The sequence below is a fragment of the Hevea brasiliensis genome, chromosome 13, assembly GCF_030052815.1.
Source record: "Hevea brasiliensis isolate MT/VB/25A 57/8 chromosome 13, ASM3005281v1, whole genome shotgun sequence".
NCBI lineage: Eukaryota > Viridiplantae > Streptophyta > Magnoliopsida > Malpighiales > Euphorbiaceae > Hevea > Hevea brasiliensis.
Window position 1 is genome coordinate 10,371,683 of NC_079505.1, and position 21,351 is coordinate 10,393,033.

The 21,351-nt window shown below is 33.9% G+C and overlaps 2 non-coding genes across 2 annotated transcripts; both read left to right on the forward strand.

The window, feature by feature from the left end:
• Positions 1-2,135: 2,135 nt before the first annotated feature.
• LOC131172262 (small nucleolar RNA R71) lies at positions 2,136-2,242 on the forward strand. Its single transcript, XR_009142745.1, has one exon. It is a non-coding gene; the product is annotated as a small nucleolar RNA R71 (small nucleolar RNA).
• A 14,162-nt stretch (positions 2,243-16,404) lies between these two features.
• LOC131172431 (small nucleolar RNA R71) lies at positions 16,405-16,511 on the forward strand. The gene has a single exon (XR_009142908.1). It is a non-coding gene; the product is annotated as a small nucleolar RNA R71 (small nucleolar RNA).
• Positions 16,512-21,351: the final 4,840 nt, after the last annotated feature.

The following is a 21,351-nucleotide window of genomic DNA, read 5'->3' on the forward strand; positions in this document are numbered from 1 at the left end:
GCTTACAATTTTCTTCCAAAATAATTCTATGCATGCAAAAGTGTGGGCTTATTCCCTTAATGTCATCTATGGTATATCCTAAAACTTTCCTAAATTGCCTCAACACTCTTAACAACTTATCAGCCTCTAAGGTACTCAAGTTTGCATTTACAATTACTGGATAAGTGTTATTGGTGCCAAGAAATTCATACCTGAGCTGAGAAGGAAGTTGCTTAAGTTCTACCTTAGGTGCATCTTCTTCCTTGAATGATGGTTGCTTAGATTCTGCTTTTTCCTTTTGTGTGAGTTGAAAAACTGGAGCAGAAATGAATGGTGGACTACCCTCTAAATGTTGAGCATATGCAGCCACATGAGGGTTGTCATAGTCTATGCCTCCTCCATGAACCAAACAATTTTCAAGTGGATCTTCTGGATATTTCTTTCTGAAGTGTTCTTCAACCAGCTCATCAATGATATCAACTCTCAAGCAAGTATCAGCTTCAGAATGATGCTTCTTCATAGTGTTATTAATATTGAAAACCAATTGCTCTTCACCAACTCTAAGAGTCAATTTTTCTCCCTTAACATCAATCAATGCTCCTGCTGTAGCTAGAAAGGGTCTTCCCAAGATAATTGGAATATTAGAATCCTCTTCCATGTCCAAGATGACAAAATCAACAGTATATAGAACTGTCCAACCTTCAGAGGCACATTCTCCAAAATCCCTTCAGATACTTAATTGATCTCACAACAATCAAGAGAAATGTGGGTTGGCTTAAGATCTCCCATATTGAGCTTCTCATAAATGGAGAGGGGCATAAGGCTAACACTAGCCCCTAAATCACATAAAGCTTTTGTAGAACATGATTCCCAATGTGGCATGGAATTGAAAACTCCTCGATCCTTGAGCTTTGGAGGAAGTTTCCTTTGGAGGATAGCACTACATTCTTCCTCACAAAGCTACAGTCTCATGGTCTTCAAGCTTCCTCTTGTTTGAGAGAATTTCTTTCAAGAATTTTGCATAAGAGGGCATTTGTGAAAGAGCATCAATAAAAGGCACATTTATGTAAAGCTTCTTCAAAACCTCTAAGAACTTTCCAAATCGCTTATCAAGCTTGGCATTTTGAAATCTTTGTGGGAAGGGAAGTTGTGGCTTGTAGGGCCTCGAGGTATATACTTCTCTTCCTTCTCTTCAATTTTCTTTACATTTTTCTCGCACTCTCTTGTTTTTCACTCTCTTGTTTTTCACTCTCATCGCTTTCTTTTTCATTTTCTCTTCTCACTATTTTCACTCTTCTCATCATTTACAACTTTCCCACTTCTTAAAGTAATAGCTTGACATCGCTTCTCTTGGGTTTTCTCGTTGACTTGGAAGTTTTCCAAAAGACTTGGTACCGAGGAAGATGCTTGTTGTGCAACTGATTTTCCAAAGATTCTGTTATGTGTTTGCATCTGCTCTAGCCTTGCTTTCATCTCTCTCATCTCCTCATCATGCTTAGTTTGGTTAGCAAGAATCATGTAATAAAGCTTCGTGGTGGAACTTTGTTCTTGCTGCTTTGGTGGAGGATTCATATTTTTCTCTGAAAATTAGGCAATGGTTGCCTATTTTGATGATATGGAATTCCTTGTTGTTGTTGTGGTTGAAAATTCTGATTTGGAACTTGACTTTGCTGATTTCCCCATGAAAAGTTGGGATGATTCCTCCAATTTGGATTATAAGTTTGAGAGTAAGGATTCCCCATTTGTTTGTTTCCATAATTACCAACATATGCTGCTTGCTCTCCATAGTCTACTCCACAGCTGGTAGTTCCTTCTGCATAAGCAACTTGTTGTGAACTTCCAGATGATGATGATGAACTAACCAACATACTCAAATCTTCCATCTTCTTAGCCAAAACATTTGTAAGTGCATCAAACTTTGCATTAATCATGTTGAATGGATCAAGATCATACATTCCAGCAGCTTGCCTCTTTTGAGTTGGAGCTGGTCCTCTTGGACTACTCCAAAGATGAGTATTCTTTGCAATTTTCTCCAATAGCTCATAAGCTTCATCTTCATGCTTCATAATAAATTCTCCTCCTGTTTGAGCATCAATAATCCCTCTAATTGCAGGAGTGACATTTGTGTAAAAATTCTGATTTATCATCCATTTGGAATGGCATGATGTGGGCATTGTCTCTCTAATTCCTTCCATCTCATCCATGATTCATAAAGAGTTTCATCTTCTCTTGGTCTAAAAGCTGTCATTTGATTCCTCAATTCTTGAGTTTTTCCAGGTGGAAAATATTGTGCAAGAAATGCATCAGTGAGTTGCTCCCAATTTGTAATGGAGTTGTGAGGTAAAGAATCAAGCCAATCCAATGCTCTATCTTTCAAAGAGAATGGGAATAGCTTCAATCTTGCTGCATCATCAGATACTCCAGGTTGTTTTTGCATATCACAAATCATAGCAAACTTCTTCAGATGTGTGTGTGGATTTTCAGAAGGATGTCCTCCAAATTGAGAATTCTGAATCATTTGAAGAACTCCAAAATCCATCTTGTAACTATTTGCATCAATTCTTGGTCTTGCTATGCTCTCTCTCAAGTCATCAAAACGAGGAAAAGCATGATCCATCATACTTCCCCTAGGCACATTAGCATTTACAACCTCTTCACCTTGGGCTGCATTTTCATTGTTTCGATCATTTCCAGCATTACCAACACCAATTCTAATTCTTTCATCAGCCATGTCTGCTTCTAATTCAGTTTCTCTCAAAGCTTCTTTTCTTCTTCTGGTTTCTTTCTTGTTGGCTTTACAAAATTTCTCAATTTCAGGATTGAACAATAAGGATGTGTCACTTGTGCTTCTAGCTCTTCTCATAAAAGATTAAAAGTACCTGAAAAAGAACAAACAAACACAAAATGAAAAGATAACAAAGATAAAACTATAAACAACTAAAATAATCAAGAATTCAATCTTAAACAAACAACTCCCCGGCAACGGCGCCAAAAACTTGATGTGGCCCAACCGCAAGTGCACGGTCGCATAAGTAATATAAGAAAGATATCGCTCCCACGAGGAGTTCTGTTAATGAATTAATTTTTGATATAAAAAGTTGACTAAATTGAACTATTTCTGAAATTAAAGCAATAAATTGATGGGTATTAGAGTATGAAATCTATATGTGCAAAATTAATAATCTATCCAACAATGTATTAATTAAACTAAAATTGCATCAAATTGAAATAAGCAAGTTCAAATATGGCAAGATTTAAAATGGCAAGCAATTAAATTCAATTGAAAATTAACAATGATAAAAGGCGATTCCGGAGTTCGGGATTTCATATTCGAGCTATTTTGGGATTTTAAATTGGTTATCCAATCTTGTGGAACTTATGGGTTTTAAGGAGATTAATTCTTAAATCCTTTGAATACCCTTTCGAGTGAGACAAAGAGTGCCTTAATCAATCTAATCCTACTTTCGTGGAGTTAGAGTTAATTAAGACCCATTAAGTTCTTTAATTAATCATGAATCCTCTTAATCCTTAGTCTATTTCTAGATCTAAGTTAATTAAGTCCAATTCCTTGATTATCTATCACAAGGCCTTCTCCTTTCGGTGCCTCAACCATGGATTAAGAACATCACTTAATGGGATCCTACACTAAGCATGTCATTAAGCACACAAGAAATGAATAAAACTCATTAAGACCACAAAATATGGATTACCCAATCAAAATCCACAAAATATCTCAAATATTACAACCCTTACTCCAGAATCAAAATAAAACTACTCACTATCCATAATACTTACAAGATATTATGAGTTTAAATGGAAATAAAGCTTCAATCTAAACTAAGAAACAAGAAACTAAACACTAGAAATGTAGGAAAAATGTAAGGAAAGAAAGAAATCTGCAAATATTGGTTGAAAAATGGTGTTGAAGGTGAATGTGACCCTTCAAACCGCCTCTCCTCTTCCTTGTCTTCCTCTCCTCATCTTTTTTTCTAAAATGGGAAATGGGACTATTTATAGCATTTTCTGACATGGAGCCCTAAAATGGTGTGTTCTAGGAGGAATTTTCTGAGGGAATCTTCTGCCAGCTCATTAATGAAGCCTTTATGGGACTGCATAAGTTATGCAGTCCCTTATGCAGTTTTCGGCTGGTTTCTGGTTCACTTATGCTAAACTGCATGACTTTGTGCATAGGTTATGCACAATTCTGTGAGAGTGCATAAGGGAGGCGTGAATGTGCATAAGCTATGCAGTCTCCTTATGCACATTTCGGCAGGTATTGGAACAGTGATTTTTCCCTTATGCAGATCCGCATAGCTTATGCGGCAAGTTATGCACAATTTGGTCAATGCATATTTCAGCTTGAAAACTTGTTTTTGACATCTTTGGCTGTAGAAGGCACTCCTCAATGGCAAAATTTCTCTTCAGTCCTTCAAAAACACCATTTTTCCTATAAAACAAAGTAAAAATTACAAATTAATCCAAAATTGACAATTATGAAAAACTAACTAAATAACTAATGGAATTAGCTAAAAATAACTAATAATAAAATAAAATGGCTATGAAATTAGACCTAAATGACTATGCAAAATGTATGCATCACCTCTCTCTTCTGATTTTTCTCTCTCTTTCTCCTTATGGTAAAAATGAAAATATGATGCTTATATATCCCCTCAAGGTTTGCCCTAAAAATAGTCTCTAAAAAGATAAGGACAAAATGTGTAAAAGGTGTGAAAAGAGAAAATTTTTTCATGTCAGCAGATATGTTAGCGCCATCTCACATGCCTCATGTCGATTCAGAGGAGGAGCCTTTAGATTCTGCACGACCAGCTACACGGGGCATGAGGGAGTCCCTAAAAGTCTCGGCGTGTTTTCTCCAAAATCTTTGTTTACACGACTCGCCACACGGGGCATGTGGAGGCCCATGAAACTTTCGGCATGTTTTGTTCCGAAGTCTCTGTTTACATGACCCAGTGTGAATTTACATGCCTCATGTTGATTTCTGCTGGGTAACTCTTACCTTCACATGACCTTCAACACAGAGCATGTTGAGGCCCTTGAAAGTTTCGGCTGGTCTTTTCCTTTAGGCGAATTTTGTTCACTCTTCACACTACTTTAAGCTTCCAAATCACTTTGAATTTCTTCTATATGGATCTTTTTGCCTTTAAACCTTATTAAAACTTATTAAAAACATCAAATTCCAAAAATCAAATATAATGAAACTAAAATTAACTAAAATAAACATTAAAAGCATAAAATTACTAAACTAAAAAGGAAAAATGGATGCAAAACTATTCTAAAATACTTATATAAAATGAGTTTATCAAATTCTCCCAAACTCAATTCTTTGCTTGTCCTCAAGCAAATTAAAAATAATTATATGCAATTGGGGTACCTTTTCTTAAATTCATGAGAATCACTCATTCAAGCTTTCAAACTTACCTCTAGCCACCAACAAACCATATACCTACCTTCAAGGTATAAGGAATTTAATTCTCACCAAAGTTATCATCGCTTAGCCTTAGGTCAATTATTCATTCCATCAAACCCAAACCAATCAATTACATAGAGAAATCATACTCAAATAGGCTCTAGAACAATCCATAAACTAATGCGTCTCAAATGATGATGGGAATAGTTTAAATGGATGAATAATGTGCCAATCCCATAGGCAAACCAACTAATCCAATCTCCACTAATATAGCAAAACACAATCAAGAGATCAAAAGGACTTTTAATGGTTGTAATGGGGCTAAGGGGTAATAATGTGGTTAACAAAGAAAAGACAAAAGGGAAGCAAAACATGAGAATAATTAAATTGTTAAAAAGATCAAGATAAATTTTTTTTTTTTTTAAGAATCAAATGGGAGGAAGAACTTTACAATAAATCACCAATGCTAGCATACAATTTTTTACAATTCTTTTAGGAACTACATAAATAACATTAAATTTTGCATTGCAATTGTCCCTTTTTAATCCACCCCCAAACTCATTTCTTTATATATTTGGGTGGTAAATAATTTTTTTTTAGCAACATGATATTATTGCTAGCCAATTTTACATTAGTACTTCTCCCATTTAATTATTATACTTTTTCTCCTTTTTTTTTATTTTTTTTTATCTATCACTTAAACAAATTATTCTCATAAAGGGTAGGTAAGTGTTTAGGTTTATGGCTAGGTAGATTATGGGTACCAAAGAAATAAGGGGTATAAATGAAAGCTCAAATTGGGTTCGAAGGAAAATATTTTTTTTTTCTTATGAGATTGGTTAAGGTTAAAAATGTGGGTTTAAAATTCGAAGAATGCCTTAATCATTTCTCTTTTCAAGTGAATGCTAAAATTTCGCCTTGAAGGGTCTAGAAGGCTTATTCTAGGATTGGTGAGACACAATTAGTTATTTCTTATTCTAGAGTTTTCTTTAAGCACTCAAAACTTAATGTAATTAATTGGGTGGCTCTTGGCTAAGAAGATATAAACCTAGATAAGAATCTCATAATCTCATGCCAATCCGGAACTTTCAATCCATCAAACCCATCTAGAGGCAAGCTCAATTGCTTTTCAAAAGGATTCTCAATCTCCTAAGAAGTAGGTAAAAAATTTATTTATTTATATATTTTTGTTTTATGTATGCATGATTCCTAAAATGAATGCAAAAATTAAATAAAAATAGAAATAAAAAATGAACTAAAAACTATATGTAATCTATACGATATCTATATGCAGGTGTATATATTTACATGTTGTATGGTGTATGTGAACTAAGTGACTAAGTATAAATGAAATGCAATTTAAGTAATGTAAATAAAAAGGATTAAAAATTTTGCAAAAATTTTGCCCTCCCCCAAACTCAAGTTAGACAATGTCCTCATTGGCTTAATCGAAGTGGCAAAAATATCAATAAAATCAATAAATGATAACTTGGAGAGATATAAACTAAGAAAGAGTATAACAGAGTTACCATGTAGAATGTACATGCCTAGTGGTGAATGAGCAGAATATTTACATGAGGCATGTGCATTATAAGTGTTGGGAGCATGAGGCATGTTAATCGAAAAGCATGAGGTGTGGTGAAGTAAAGGTAAATTAGCATTCCTTGTGCCAACTGTTAAGTAACTGATATGGGGTATCAACATGGGGCATGTCATGCTCCATGAAAGTTTCGGTGAGTTTTCAAAAATTTTGAAAATTTGAAGGAAATGCAAATAGATCATTGGAGTGCATAATCCTTAGCATGAGGCATGGTAAAGGAAAGCAGTGTCAACATGTGGCAGATGAATGTTGAGAAGTTACCTTAGAGGCAGAATTGTTAAGGCTAAGAGAAGAGCAGCTGCTGTATTGTCAATAATTCAGTTATATGACTATTAAAAGCAATATCAGTAATGCTATTACAATAGCCAATAGAAACTGAAATTAAAGAAAATGATCAATTCAATAGGAATCCGAATAACAAAGATAGTGCAAGTATCACAGCAAAAGAAACCAAAGCAGCCAGCAACAATGAACAAGCCAATGTAAGATTTATGAAACAAACAAAATTAAAAGAAAAAAAAATTAAATCATTTACAATTAGATAAAACATATAAATGTTCCAATAACCAGGAAATTAACAGTTGAAGAATAAAGCAAACTGACCAATTTGCGCAATTAAAAACTAAAGTTTCAGAAACTAACTGAAATTAATAAAAACAAAATTCTAAAACTAGTCAGCTGGTTGGTCTTCTTCATTGGTGGATGGCATGGGCTCATTTGCTGCTGCAGGTACTTGCTCAGAGGATTTCTCAGAAGCAGTATCCAGGTTTTCTACCATGGCCTTCATCTCTTTAAAAATGTCTTAGCCCCAGTTGTACAACTGGTTAAAAGAGGCTGCTAGCTTGTTGTAAATGTCAATCATTTCTTTATCATGGATTTTTTGCTTTTTCTTGAATGCAGAAAACTTCTTTTTAATCTTTTTCTCAAGCTTGGCTTGCTTCTGACCAAGAGTATCAACTTTAGCTTCTAAAGTCTTAAAAGCAGCCATAATATTAGAATTAGCATCAGAAACAGGCTGTTGTGCTGCACTCAATCTGTTAATTTTTTATTTCAAATCCTTAAGAAGAACAAGTAAGTCTGATTGTCCAGCAGTAGGTGGGTGTGAGCTAGAAGGACCAGCATCAATATGTTATCCTATACCCTGCGACTGCTGTTGCTCTGTACCCTCATGTTCCCCATTTACCAACACATAAACATCACCCCTCTTTACAAAAATTTTCATTGAGTTATAATGATTCTATCTAGAAAAGAATGGCCAACCATAGACACCATAGCATACTGGTCAGGGTTAAAACCAAATGATTTTGCAATTACAGTCACCATCCCTCCAAGAACTATACTGCCAGCTGAAAGCTTAGAGACTATATGTTCCATATGAGAGCAAAGAAAATAAGCACTATTTATTTTTTTCTTCTCTTTCATGCACTATAAAAAGAATAAATCATTCTTTCCTACAACCCCATTACTGTGCCCTCTACCTAGTATAGTGTAAGACATAAATCTCTGCAAGTATCTCAGAACAGGGTCTTGAATAGCTAAGGCCTTAGCAGAACTAGGGTTGTAGTATCTCCCATATGGTGTAATGGGCTTCCAAAATGTAGGGGGATCGTAAATGGTTCTCTGCCACTCTATCACTTTTTCTCCATCATTACAAAAACTGATGAGGATCATCATGGACACCACCCTTCAAAGGGGCAATCACTAGGGCGAGAGCTAAGCAACTTCAAAGCATGCTCATGGACCATAAAATGATTTTTGGCTTAGGAGGGGAGCTGCATAAGGAAGGCCTAGCTTGCTTGCTCCAAGAATCTAAGTGGATCACCATGTGCCAAGTTGGAGCTTCCATTGCCACGTCAACAGCCACGTCAGATTCCATTACCATGTCACTAGCCATGTCACCAGCCACTTTGCACATGCCTCATGCTACCTTGGAGTCCACTTGGCAGCCACCTAGGTGTTTGTAGGGTTCACGCTACGTGGAGGGAGCTTATTGGTTCATTTCAATTAAAGAGAGCTACTTTTTGACCAAGTGGGCCCTAATATTCTGCCACAAAGAGGGACTAATTGCTGCCATCTTCTGCCCTTTTGCAATTAATGCTACTGCTATCTTTTGTCTTTATAATTAATACACTTACTATTCTTGTTAGGATAGCCAACATGGCACAATTATTTTTAACTTTTGTCTTAAAAATTTTAGCTTGTGTTTCTGCAACCCTAGGTTTATAAGGAAGAGAATACCATATTCTTCCTTCAGTTTTTATTTCTGTTGTACATGAGAGCCTCCCTTAGAGAGAGTTTGAGTTTTCTTTCTTGCTAGTTTCTGGAAGAATTAGAACTTAGGCAACTTGATCACTTGCCTATTTTACTTAATGATCAATGTAATCTCCCACAAGTTAGGTTATTATGTTGACACTTGATCTGTTCCTCTTTGAAATATATATTCTGGTGCTTCTTTTTCCATAGAGATTGCATCTTATTTTGTTCAAAGAAAACTTGTTTTGGTGTTAATGATTCTTGGGTTCCATCAGAGGTCTGCATCCTTAGGCAATGTTCATTTGGGTGCCTATCAAAAACCAAATAAAGCATTCACTTGAACATTGTTAAGCTCCCTATCCTGACCCAAACACCTAAAGGAAATGGTGTCTCTATGGTTACTTTGCATAGGCTGGAATTCCAATTGCAATGAGCTTAAAAAATCAATTGTCAATTCCTTATAAGCAGGTTCTTGAATCCTAGCAAAATCACTCCAACTTATATTTTCCAAATATTTACTAACAGCTTCATAGAGCCTTATCTCCCTGAGGCTGTGTGCATCAATGTACTTGGTGGCTAAAATTTTCTTTTTAGCAAGGGCCTCATAATTTTCCTCATTTCAAAATCCCTAAAAGTCCATGAGTAAGATGAGTTTACCTGACTTCTGGATGCAGGGATAATTGGAGCAGTTTGAGATATTGATGGTGAATGATACGGGGGTGATTGGACCCTAATTGGAGCAGAAGAACCTTGTGGTGAGATAGGAGTTTGGGCAGTAGAGCGGGTTCTGGCGCTAACGGGTTTTGAGGAATCAACTCTAGGTTGTTTCGGTGGAGTAGAGGAGTGGAGAGCTAATTTCTTTCTTTTTTGTGTTTCATATACAGCTGAAGGGGCGTCTTTAGTGTGCTTTTGGGAGGGAAGTGTGGCATCTTGGGTGGCATTATCGGGATTAGGGGTGGGATGAGAGGATTGGCAAGGTGGAGAGCTAGGGTTCGTATCGGGAATTTAGAGATTTGGGGACGAAATGGGTGTTTCGGGTTGAGCATTGGGTGGTGGAGGGTTTAGTGTTGGGGTTGAAGAGTTACTGTTGGCAGCCATTTTCATGGCTCGCAGCTTGGGTATGTGAGTGGATGGCTGTTTGGTGCGCACTATGGAAGGAATAGCGAAGGCTTAGGTCATGCGGCTGATGAGATAAAATAAGAGAAAATGGCTAGGGTAAAGGTTTAAGTGGTGTTATACTTAGTATCTAACATGAGGCATGTTGAGAATAGTGAATGGTGACATGCCCTATATGAATTGGTGTAAGATGAATAACATAAGGCATGTTGGAATACAAGGGAAAAATGACATGCCCCGTGTGATTTTACATGAAGTGCTACATGAGGCATGTTGGACCCCTTGAAACTCTAGGCAGGTTTTACATTTTCAGCAATTTAAAGTGTCCAGAACAGGTTCTGGTGGTGACACTACCCCCAGCATACATCATATTGAACCTAGTGTTAAATGACCTGATAAAAATCCCAGAAAGGTGACCCAAAACACATTGAAACCAAACCCAAAACACAATTTGCATAGAAATTTCACTCAAAATTCAATTAAAACCCAATTAATCGTTAAGAACAATTAAAATCTATCAATCCACCAAACACAAGCTAAAACATTATTCAAGTAATATTCACATTAACAATCATACCACAAGGAATAACACCCAAATTCAACCCCAAACTCATCATTAAAAATTCATGAACAAGGAATAAAATTTTGCTGCAGACACTGTTCACATGATTAAATTTATGCAGAATTGTATCATGAAATTTCACAAAATATACAATGGCAAATATGTCGATCTCAGTGCACTACATCAAAATTAATTACCCAAAAAGTAAAATCAAAAGCATGTTGCTATTGATTACCATGAAAGTTCCTATATTTCTGACCAATTTCGTCAAAATGCTGCAATTAAAATGGCCTTTCACTCCACCATGTTGCTGCAATCAGACATAAAGCTGAAATTAGTTCAGATTTGACTTTGTTAAAATCAATATGCATCATGGAAGACAAATATATGGTTCAGGAACTTCCCAGGCATTAATTTTTTTTTTTCAATTCAGCATATACATTTGCTTGAAAATCTCCACCAACCTGCAGAAAGAAATTTTAATGTTAAATTTGAGTTCAATGGGATATAAGATGAAACAAAATAAAAGAAAAATAAAGTATAAGGGAAAATTTTTAGAGTGCCTCCCAAAGAGTGCTAATTTTAGGTCATTAGGTTGACCCTCTTTAATTCAGTAAATTGGTGGATCATCAAGGAAATAGCTTGTTCCCTTCTCAATGGGCTGGCCTGTGATATAAATCTTAAGCCTTTGACCATTAACTTTAAAAAGACTAGAATTTTCACTCCAAATATCCACAGCTCCATGTGGGTAAACTTTGAAGATCTTGAAAGGACCAGACCATCTTGATTTCAATTTTCCAGGAAAGAGTCTAAGTCTAGAATTATACAATAAACCAGATCACCCTCTTTAAACTCCTTTCTTTTAATATACTTATCATGCCAAAATCTAGTTCTTTCCTTAAAAATCCTAGCATTCTCATATGCATCCAACCTTATCTCTTCAAGTTCATTTAATTGAAGTAACCTTCTCTCTCCAGCACTGTTTAAGTCAAAATTCAAAGTTCGGATTGCCCAATATGCTTTGTGCTCCAACTCAACTGGCAAATGACATGATTTTCCATAGACTAGCTTAAAAGGTGTAGTTTCAATGGGTGTCTTGTAAGCTATCCTGTATGCCCATAATGCATCATCTAGCCTCAATGACCAATCCTTCCTTGAATGATTAACAGTTTTTTCTAGAATTCTCTTCAATTCCCTATTAGATACTTCAACTTGCCCATTAGTCTGAGGGTGATAATGTGTAGGTACCTTATGGGTAACCCCATATTTCTTCAAAAGATTTTCAAACTGTTTATTGCAGAAATGAGATCCATCATCACTGATTATAGCTCTTAGAGCTCCAAATCCAGTGAAAATAAACTTTTTCAAAAATTTCACTATTACCCTTGCATCATTTGTAGGGGAAGCAATGGCCTCAACCCATTTAGACACATAATCCACACCTACCAAAATGTACTTATTCCTAAAAGATGATGGGAATGGTCCCATGAAATCTATGCCCCAAACATCAAATAACTCAATTTCCAAAATTCCTTGTTGTGGCATTTCATTTTTCCTTGAAATATTCCCCACTCTTTGACATCTATCACATCTCAAAATAAATTCTCTCACAATTTTAAACATGTGTGGCCAATAAAATCTAGCTTGAAGTATTTTACCCACTATTTTATCCACACTAAAATGACCTCCATAGTCAGAAGAATGACAATGCTCTAGAATGTTTCCTATTTCCTCTTCAGGCACGCATCTTCTAACTAGGCCATCATTACATCTCTTGAATAACAATGGATCCTCCCATGTATAAAATTTCACATCATGCAAAAATTTCTTTTTCTATTGATAGCTCAAATCTGGTGGGAGAACTCCACAAGATAGGCAATTGACAAAATCTGCAAACCACGGCAATGCAGCAACAACAATAACTAGCAATTGCTCGTTTGAGAAAAACTCATCAATTGGCAATTCCTATTCATTTCCATCCTTACTTTCATACTTAATCCTCGATAGATGGTCTGCCACAACATTTTCAGCTCCCTGTTTGTCTTTAATTTGTAAGTCAAACTCCTGGAGCAATAGAACCCATCTTATCAGTCTTGGTTCTGCTTCTTTCTTATTCATCAAATATCTTATGGCTGCATGGTCTGTATAGACAATCACTTTCGATCTAACCAGGTATGATCTGAACTTTTCCACAGTAAATACCAAAGCTAAAAATTCTTTCTCAATGGTGGCATAATTTACTTGGGCATCATCTAGAGTTTTGCTGGCATAATAGATTGCATAAGACCTTTTCTCTTTTTACTGACCAAGTACAGCTCCCATAGCAAAGTCACTAGCATCACACATAATTTCAAATGGCAATGACCAATTCGGAGGTTGCATAATAGGGGCTGTTGTTAGAGCTTCCTTCAACCTATTAAAAGAATCAAAACAAGCGTGGTCAAAATTAAAAGGAACATCATGATTTAACAAATTTGTAAGAGGTTTAGCAATTTTTGAAAAATCCTTTATAGATCACCGATAGAACCCAGCATGCCTAAGAAAACTTCTAATTCCTTTCACTGAAGTTGGTGGAGGCATCTTCTCAATCACTTGTACTTTGGCTTTGTCCACTTCAATTCCTCTATGTGATACCAAATGTCCAAGTACAATGCCTTCTTGCACCATAAAATGACATTTCTCCCAATTTAGCACCAAATCTGTTTCTTCACATCTTTTAAGCACTTTAGAGAGGTTAGATAGACAATTATCAAAATAAAAACCATATACAGAAAAATCGTCCATGAAAACTTCCATAATTTCCTCAATAAAATTAGAGAAAATGGCCATCATACACTGTTGAAAAGTAGCTGGTGCATTACATAAGCCAAAGGGCATCCTTCTATATGCAAATGTGCCATATGGACATGTGAATGTGGTTTTTTCTTGATCACTAGGATGTATTGGGATTTGGAAAAAATCAGAATACCCATCCAAATAACAAAAATATGAATGTTTTGCTAGCCTCTCTAACATTTGATCAATAAAAGGCAAGGGAAAATGATCTTTCCTAGTGGCACTATTAAGCTTCCTATAACCTATACACATCCTCCACCTTGTGACAATTCTAGTGGGTATCAGCTCATTATTTTCATTTTTCACAATGGTCACACCTCCTTTCTTAGGAACCACATGAACTGGGCTAACCCAACTACTATCAGAAATAGGATAAATGATCTCAGCTTCAAGTAGTTTCAAGACTTCTTTCTTCACCACCTCTTTCATATTAGGATTTAACCCTCTTTGATGTTCTATGCTAGCCTTAAAATTATCTTGTAAAAGAATCCTATGCATGCACAGGGTGGGGTTTATACCTTTTATGTCATCAATGGTGTAACCAATGACTTTCCTATGTGCTCTTAACTCTCTCAGCAATTTTTCAACTTGTGCATCACTCAAATTTGCATTAATAATGACAGGATAAGTTGAATTAGGTCCAAGAAAAGCATACCTTAATGTAGATGGAAGTGGTTTGAGGTCTACCTGTGGTGCGTCCTTCTCATCTAGCAAAGATGGTTGTGTAACTTCATATTTCAACTCTTCAACTTGCAAAACATGATCTCCTACAACTTCTTGAGTAGCTTCCAAGATTTGAGCAAAAGCTGCAACTTCAGGATTTTCATCCTTTGTTGTTCTATTATGTACCAAACAATTCTCCAAAGGGTCCTCAGGATATCTTTCCTTAAATTCTGCCTCCACAATCTCATCAATAACATCCACCCTTAAACAAGGATCAACTCCATGATGTTTCTTTAAAGTCTGATTCAAATTAAATTTCACCTCTTCTTCTCCAACTTTTAACGTCAATCTGCCACTCTTTACATCAATTATAGCCCCTACTGTGGCTAAAAATGGCCTTCCTAAGATGATAGGTATGTGAATATCCTCTTCCATTTCAAGAACCACAAAATCCATAAGAACAAAAAATTTTCCAACTTTCAATGGCACATTCTCCAAAATTCCCACTGGATATTTGATAGATCTATCAGCTAGTTGCAAAGAAATGGTGGTGGGCTTCAAATCTCCTACCTTCAGCTTTTCAGAAATGGAGAGTGGCATCAAACTTACACTAGCTCCAAGATCACACAATGCCTTTTCAATACTTGTGTCCCTAATGTGACAAGGAATAGAGAAACTTCCTGGATCCTTCAATTTTTGTGAAAGTTTATTCTGTAAGAGAGCACTACAATCCTCTGTTAATGCCACAGTTTCATAATCTTCTAATCTCCTCTTGTTTGATAAAATTTCTTTCAGGAATTTAGCATATGAGGACATTTGAGAAATTGCATCTGTAAATGGAATGTTGATGTATAACTTCTTCAAAACTTTCAAAAATTTCCCAAATTGCTTATCTAGCTTTGCTTTCTGAAACCTCTGAGGATATGGCAATGGTGGCTTGTATGGTGGTGGAGGCACATACTTTTCCTCTTCTTCTTTTTCAACTTCCTTCTTCTTGTTTGCTTCCTCATTGACTTCATCATGATTCGAAATAGATTCATTTTTATCTTCATATTCTTTCTTCTTTTTCTCTTCAACCTCATTTTTCTCTTCTTCTCCCACAATTTTCCCAATCCTTAGGATCACTGCCTTGCAATGTTCTCTAGGATTCTCTGGTTGACTTGGAAGTTTTCCTTGTGCCTTGCTAGAAGAGGTTGCTTGTTGAGTTATTTGGTTTTCCAACATCCTATTATGAGTGGCAAGCTGGTCTATCCTTGAAGTTAATTGTTGAATCATTTCTCCTTGTTTTTGTTGAGCAGTTAAGAAATTCTCCATCATAGACTTCAAAATTGAATCTTGGTCTAAAGACTGAACTGGTGGTCGTGGAATAGGTGCATTTTGATTCCTTTGTGGTGAAAATCCAGGTGGTACTCGTTTTGCTGAAAATTCTGCTATTGTTGCTGGAAATTAGGAGGTTGTTGATAATTCTGTTGCTGCCCTTGTCGACCTCCCCAAGAAAAGTTAGGGTGATTCTTCCATAATGGATTATATGTAGCATAAAAAGGATTACCAACTAGTTTCTTATTGTAATTCCCAACAAAATCAACTTGCTCATTTCCAAACTCTTGCCCATAAGAAGGAAAATCATTGATACAATGCATATTTCCTGCACCAACATCTTCTGTATGACTAGATCCTCCAATTGATGAGTCAACCTTCATGCTTAACTTATCCATTTTTCTCGTCAAAGCATCAAATTTGGCATTGAACATACTCATGGCATCTAATTCATATACACCAGCTGGTGGCTTCTTCATTTCATTTCTTTCACAGCTCCATTGATAATTGTTGTAAGAAATTTTATCCAATGCTGAATAAGCTTCATCTTTTGACTTTTCCATAAGATCACCTCTTGAAGATGCATCAATTATACTTCTAATTGCCGGAGAAACACCATTGTAGAAATGTTGAACCAGCATCCATCTAGGGATTCAATGATGTGGACATCTCCTTTAAAGATCCTTATATCTCTCCCAAGCTTCATAGAGACTCTCATCATCCTTTGGTCTGAAAGAAGTTAATTCATTTCTCAATTTTGCAGTCTTGTTAGGAGGAAAGTATTGAGCCAAGAAAGCTTATGACAGCTCATCCCAAGTAGTTATTGAACCCGGAGGTAATGAATGCAACCACTCCCTAGCACGATCCTTCAAAGAAAAAGGAAATAATTTCAGGTGGATGGCATTATCTGACACTCTATTTATCTTCAGCATGTCACTAATTTCAAGAAAATGTGCAAGGTGCACATGTGGACTCTCAGTAGGACCTCCCCCAAACTGTGATTCTTGAACCATTTGACAAAGTGAGGGCTTCAACTCAAAGTTGTTTACTTCCACCCTAGGCCTCATAACACTCAGTCTAAAATCTCCAAAACTAGGAAAAGCATGATCCTTAATTGATCGGTTGTTGTTTGCCATAACTTCTATCACTTGTTGCTTTTGATGTTGCTCTTGCTATCTTTGAATTCTGAGTTCAACTTTTCTTCTTTTAGACTCTGCCCTTAAAGCTTTAGCTGTCTTGTCAATCTCAGGATCAAAAATTAAATCAATCTCTGCACTTTTTGTTCTTCTCATATAAAAGATATGTACCTGAAAAACCAAAACAAGAAAATCTCAAAGTATAATGATAAAGAAGAGAAATAAAAATAAAAAAATAAAATGCCCAAATTAACCAAACAATCAATCATCTAATATCAAACAAAACAAATCCCTGGCAACGGTGCCAAAAACTTGGTTGCATACTCCGCAAGTATACGGCTCGTTCAAGTAGTAAAGAAAAGATATCGTCTCATAGAGATTTGTTGTTTGAGTACCAAACTATAAAAGTCACGATTATTTGGGCTATCGATAATTTGTGCCGAAAATAGAGTAAGAGATGCAGCAAGTTAAATTGGGAAAATAAGGAAATTATAATTAATTAAGCAATTAAAATTCTAAGCACTATACTAATTTACTAAAATTTCAGCAAGTGACAAAAGATTTAATTAATTAATGGTAAATTTTGATTCTAGAGTTGAGGTTCATGAAGTAAATTTCATTGGGATTTGAATAGGCAAAGCCAAGATTAAGGGAGATACAAGTTTGAAGGAAGTTGATTCTGATCTCCTTTAATTTCTCTTTCAAGCAAACTAAAGAGTGTTTTAAAGGAAACTAAACCCCATTCTCATGCGATGTTTAATTACCCAAAACCCTTTAAGTATTTTAATCAACTTGAAAATTCCTCTTAACCCACTAGTTTATTTCTAACACTAGGTGATTAAGTTCATTATCTTGATTATCTATCATAGATTTTCATCTCTCGGTCCTTCAATCTAAGATTAAGAACAAAACCCAAAGGGTACCAACAATGGGTATGTAAATAAGCACACAAGATAAGAATCAAAGCTTATATAAACTAAAATCTGGTTAAAACCAGTCCAAATCCACAAATAAAACTTAAATCATTACACCCAACTCTGAAATCTTAAGTATCTACTCACTCATGCTTATATTTACAAGTAGAAAATATGAAATAGAGCAAGAAAACATGAAAATAAGACTAAAAATAAAAGAACCCAGAAGAAGAGAATCTAAATCTCTAAAAATGGAAGTTGGAAAACGTCACTCTGCAGGTGTTCTTCCTCAAAAAATAGCGTGATTCCCTCTTTCCTCTCTCTTTTGATTTTTCTCTCTCTTTCTCTTTATGGTCAAAATGAGAATATGACGCTTATATATCCCCTCAAGGTTTGCCCTAAAAATAGTCTCTAAAGGGATAAGGACAAAAGGTGTAAAAGGTGTGAAAAGAGAAAATTTTTCTATGTCAGCAGATCTGCCAGCGCTATCCTACATACCTCATGCTGATTTAAGCTTTTTTCCACATGCCTCATGTCGATTTAGAGTAGGAGCCTTTAGATTCTGCACGACTAGCTACACGGGGCTGTGGGAGTCCCTGAAAGTCTCGGCGTGTTTTCTCCAAAATCTCTGTTTACACAACCCGCCACACGGGGCATGTGGAGGCCCATGAAACTTTTAGCGTGTTTTGTTCCGAAGTCTCTGTTTACACGACTCAGTGTAAATTTACATGCCTCATGTTGATTTCTGCTGGGTAACTCTTATCTTCACACGACCTTCAACACAGGGCATGTTGAGGCCCTTGAAAGTTTCGGCTAGTCTTTTCATTTAGGTGATTTTTCTTCACTTTTCACACTACTTTAAGCTTCCAAATCACTTTGAATTTCTTCTATATGGATCTTTTTGCCTTTAAACCTTATTAAAACCTATCAAAAACATCAAAATTCCAAAAATCAAATATAATGAAACTAAAATTAACAAATTAACTAAAATAAATATTAAAAGCATAAAATTACTAAACTAAAAAGGCAAAATGGATGCAAAACTATTCTAAAATACTTATATAAAATTAGTTTATCATATACAAATAAATTTATAATAATATTAATTAACCCAATTATTATAAAGAATTGAAATAAACCACAAAAAGATAAATTAATTAGGTAGACATATAGAAATTATAATTAAACTTTTTTTAAAATAATTTCGGTTTTCCCTATTCGTTTTTATATATATTATAAATTGTAGATATTCAATAATTTTGGACATAAATAATCTCTTTGTTATAATTAAAATTAATTTTAAAATTTGGGAATCAAAATTAATAAAATAAAAAAGGTTTAATTAAAGTTAAAAACTTACATAAATGTTTCTATAATTTCATATTGTGTATTTAAGCCCTGAGTTTGGACTTATATATATATATATATATATATATATATATATATATATATATATATATATATATATATATATATATATCATAAAAAATAATCAAATTATTTTAACCCTTATAATTTGAAATATTTCTTGTCAAACCCAATACATATATATTTAATGGGCTATAAATTTTAGATACCAAATTAATATATGTTTACAGTACAATACAAATATTTTTAACACATTTATTGTTACAAATTTATGACGCTACATATAAAGGATATATTAATAAAAAAATTATATTTATCATATTTTAGAGATTATATATATAATTATTTAAATATAAAATTTAGATGGAAGGATTATTTTGTTTATAAAATAAAACTCATCAACTTAATTTTTACAAATTGAAAATAGAGTTGTGTTATTTTATTGTTATTTTTATTATTATTAACAATAATTGACCAAATTTAGATGGAATGACCAATTTATTAAATTGAAATAGATAAATTAAATTGTGAGTTTTGACAAATTTCATGAACATATAATTTATTCTAAAATTTTCAATAGGCTAATTCTGTGCTTTTAAAAGGTAGAAAAAATAATTAAATTATTTTTTCTCAGCATGATTTGCTTGCAAAATTTAAACAGGAACTAATAAAGCATGAAATCTACACAATAAAACTATATAAAAAAAAAAACTAATCCAAATACCAATTACTTACGAAAATAGAGATGTTGGTATATAAAAAAAAAAATAGCAGGATTGGTATAAAAAGAAAGCCCATAAAAATATTGGTTTAAAAAAAAAAAAAGCAAGAATGATACTAAAAAATTAGGAAGATTGGTATCCAAGAAAAGCTCATAGAGAGATTGGTATCAAAAACTAAGCAACGTTGATATGAAAAATTAAGAAGATTGGTATAAAAAAGCCTATGAAGAGATTGCTATCAAAATAAATGCCATGAGATAGGTATAAAAAAATGAATAAGATTGGCATAAAAAAATAGCAAGATTGGTATTAAAAGAAAGCCAATAAAAAGATTGGTATCAAAAGATAAGCAAAATTGATATTACAAATGGGAAGATTGGTATCAAAAGAAAGTCCATAAAGAGATTGGTATCAAAAAATCGTCTTTAAAAATATGAGGTCTCAAATTCAAATCAAAACAAAACAAAAAAAAATTAATAACAATAAAAAATATATATACACACAATAATTTAAATATAAAATTTAGATAGAAAATTTATTTTTATTAATATAATAAAAAACCTCAGAAATTTAATTATTTCAAATTAAAAATAAAGTTAAAAATATTTTTATATTTTTGTTATAATTAATAATAAATTAATCAAATTAGGACAAAAAAAAAACCTAAAGAGCTAAATTATTTTAAATTAAAAATACGACAACTATACTAACTTATTGACTTTGACATATTATATTTTTTATTTTATAACTAATAGCGCACGAAAATTTTACATTTTTCTTGAAAACTCCAATATTGATACGACTTTTATAAGAATTGTCCTTGAAGCTTATCCTCATTTATTTATTTTTATGATCTTATTTGATCATTTTGAACATGGATTCCTATTTTTTTTATGGCATACAAATACTTTTGGTCTCATTTCACCACCATGTGCAACTTTATTTGAAGGAGATATTGATAATCTATATAAATCCAACCATTATCAGATTAATTATGGTAATATCAAATCTGAATTATACAATTTATTTAAATTATAACTCTTGCACTATGAATATGCCAGGATTCAGGTATGAAATATTATCTTAAGCTGTTTGTGAATTATCTTTTCCTAAACTTTCAGACCTCTAACTTAATTGTTGGAGAGAATTCTAGATATCTATTTTAAAGTCTTTTTTATGATTATAAGTGATTTTCAATTTCTTTACGTGACTATCGTTAATAACTAGAGGCATAACTTATCAAATTTATCGATAAAAATATTAAATATATCACTTGATATTTTTTTATAATGATTTAAGCTTAAAATTTCATTCAATTGTTTATTATTAAATAGAAAAATTATGTGTATTGATTATAAAGTTAAAAAAAAAAATGCAATGAGTTGCAAATACAAGTTCATAATGAATTAAACTTAAAAATGTATTCAATTATTTATTAAACCAAAACATTATGTTTAT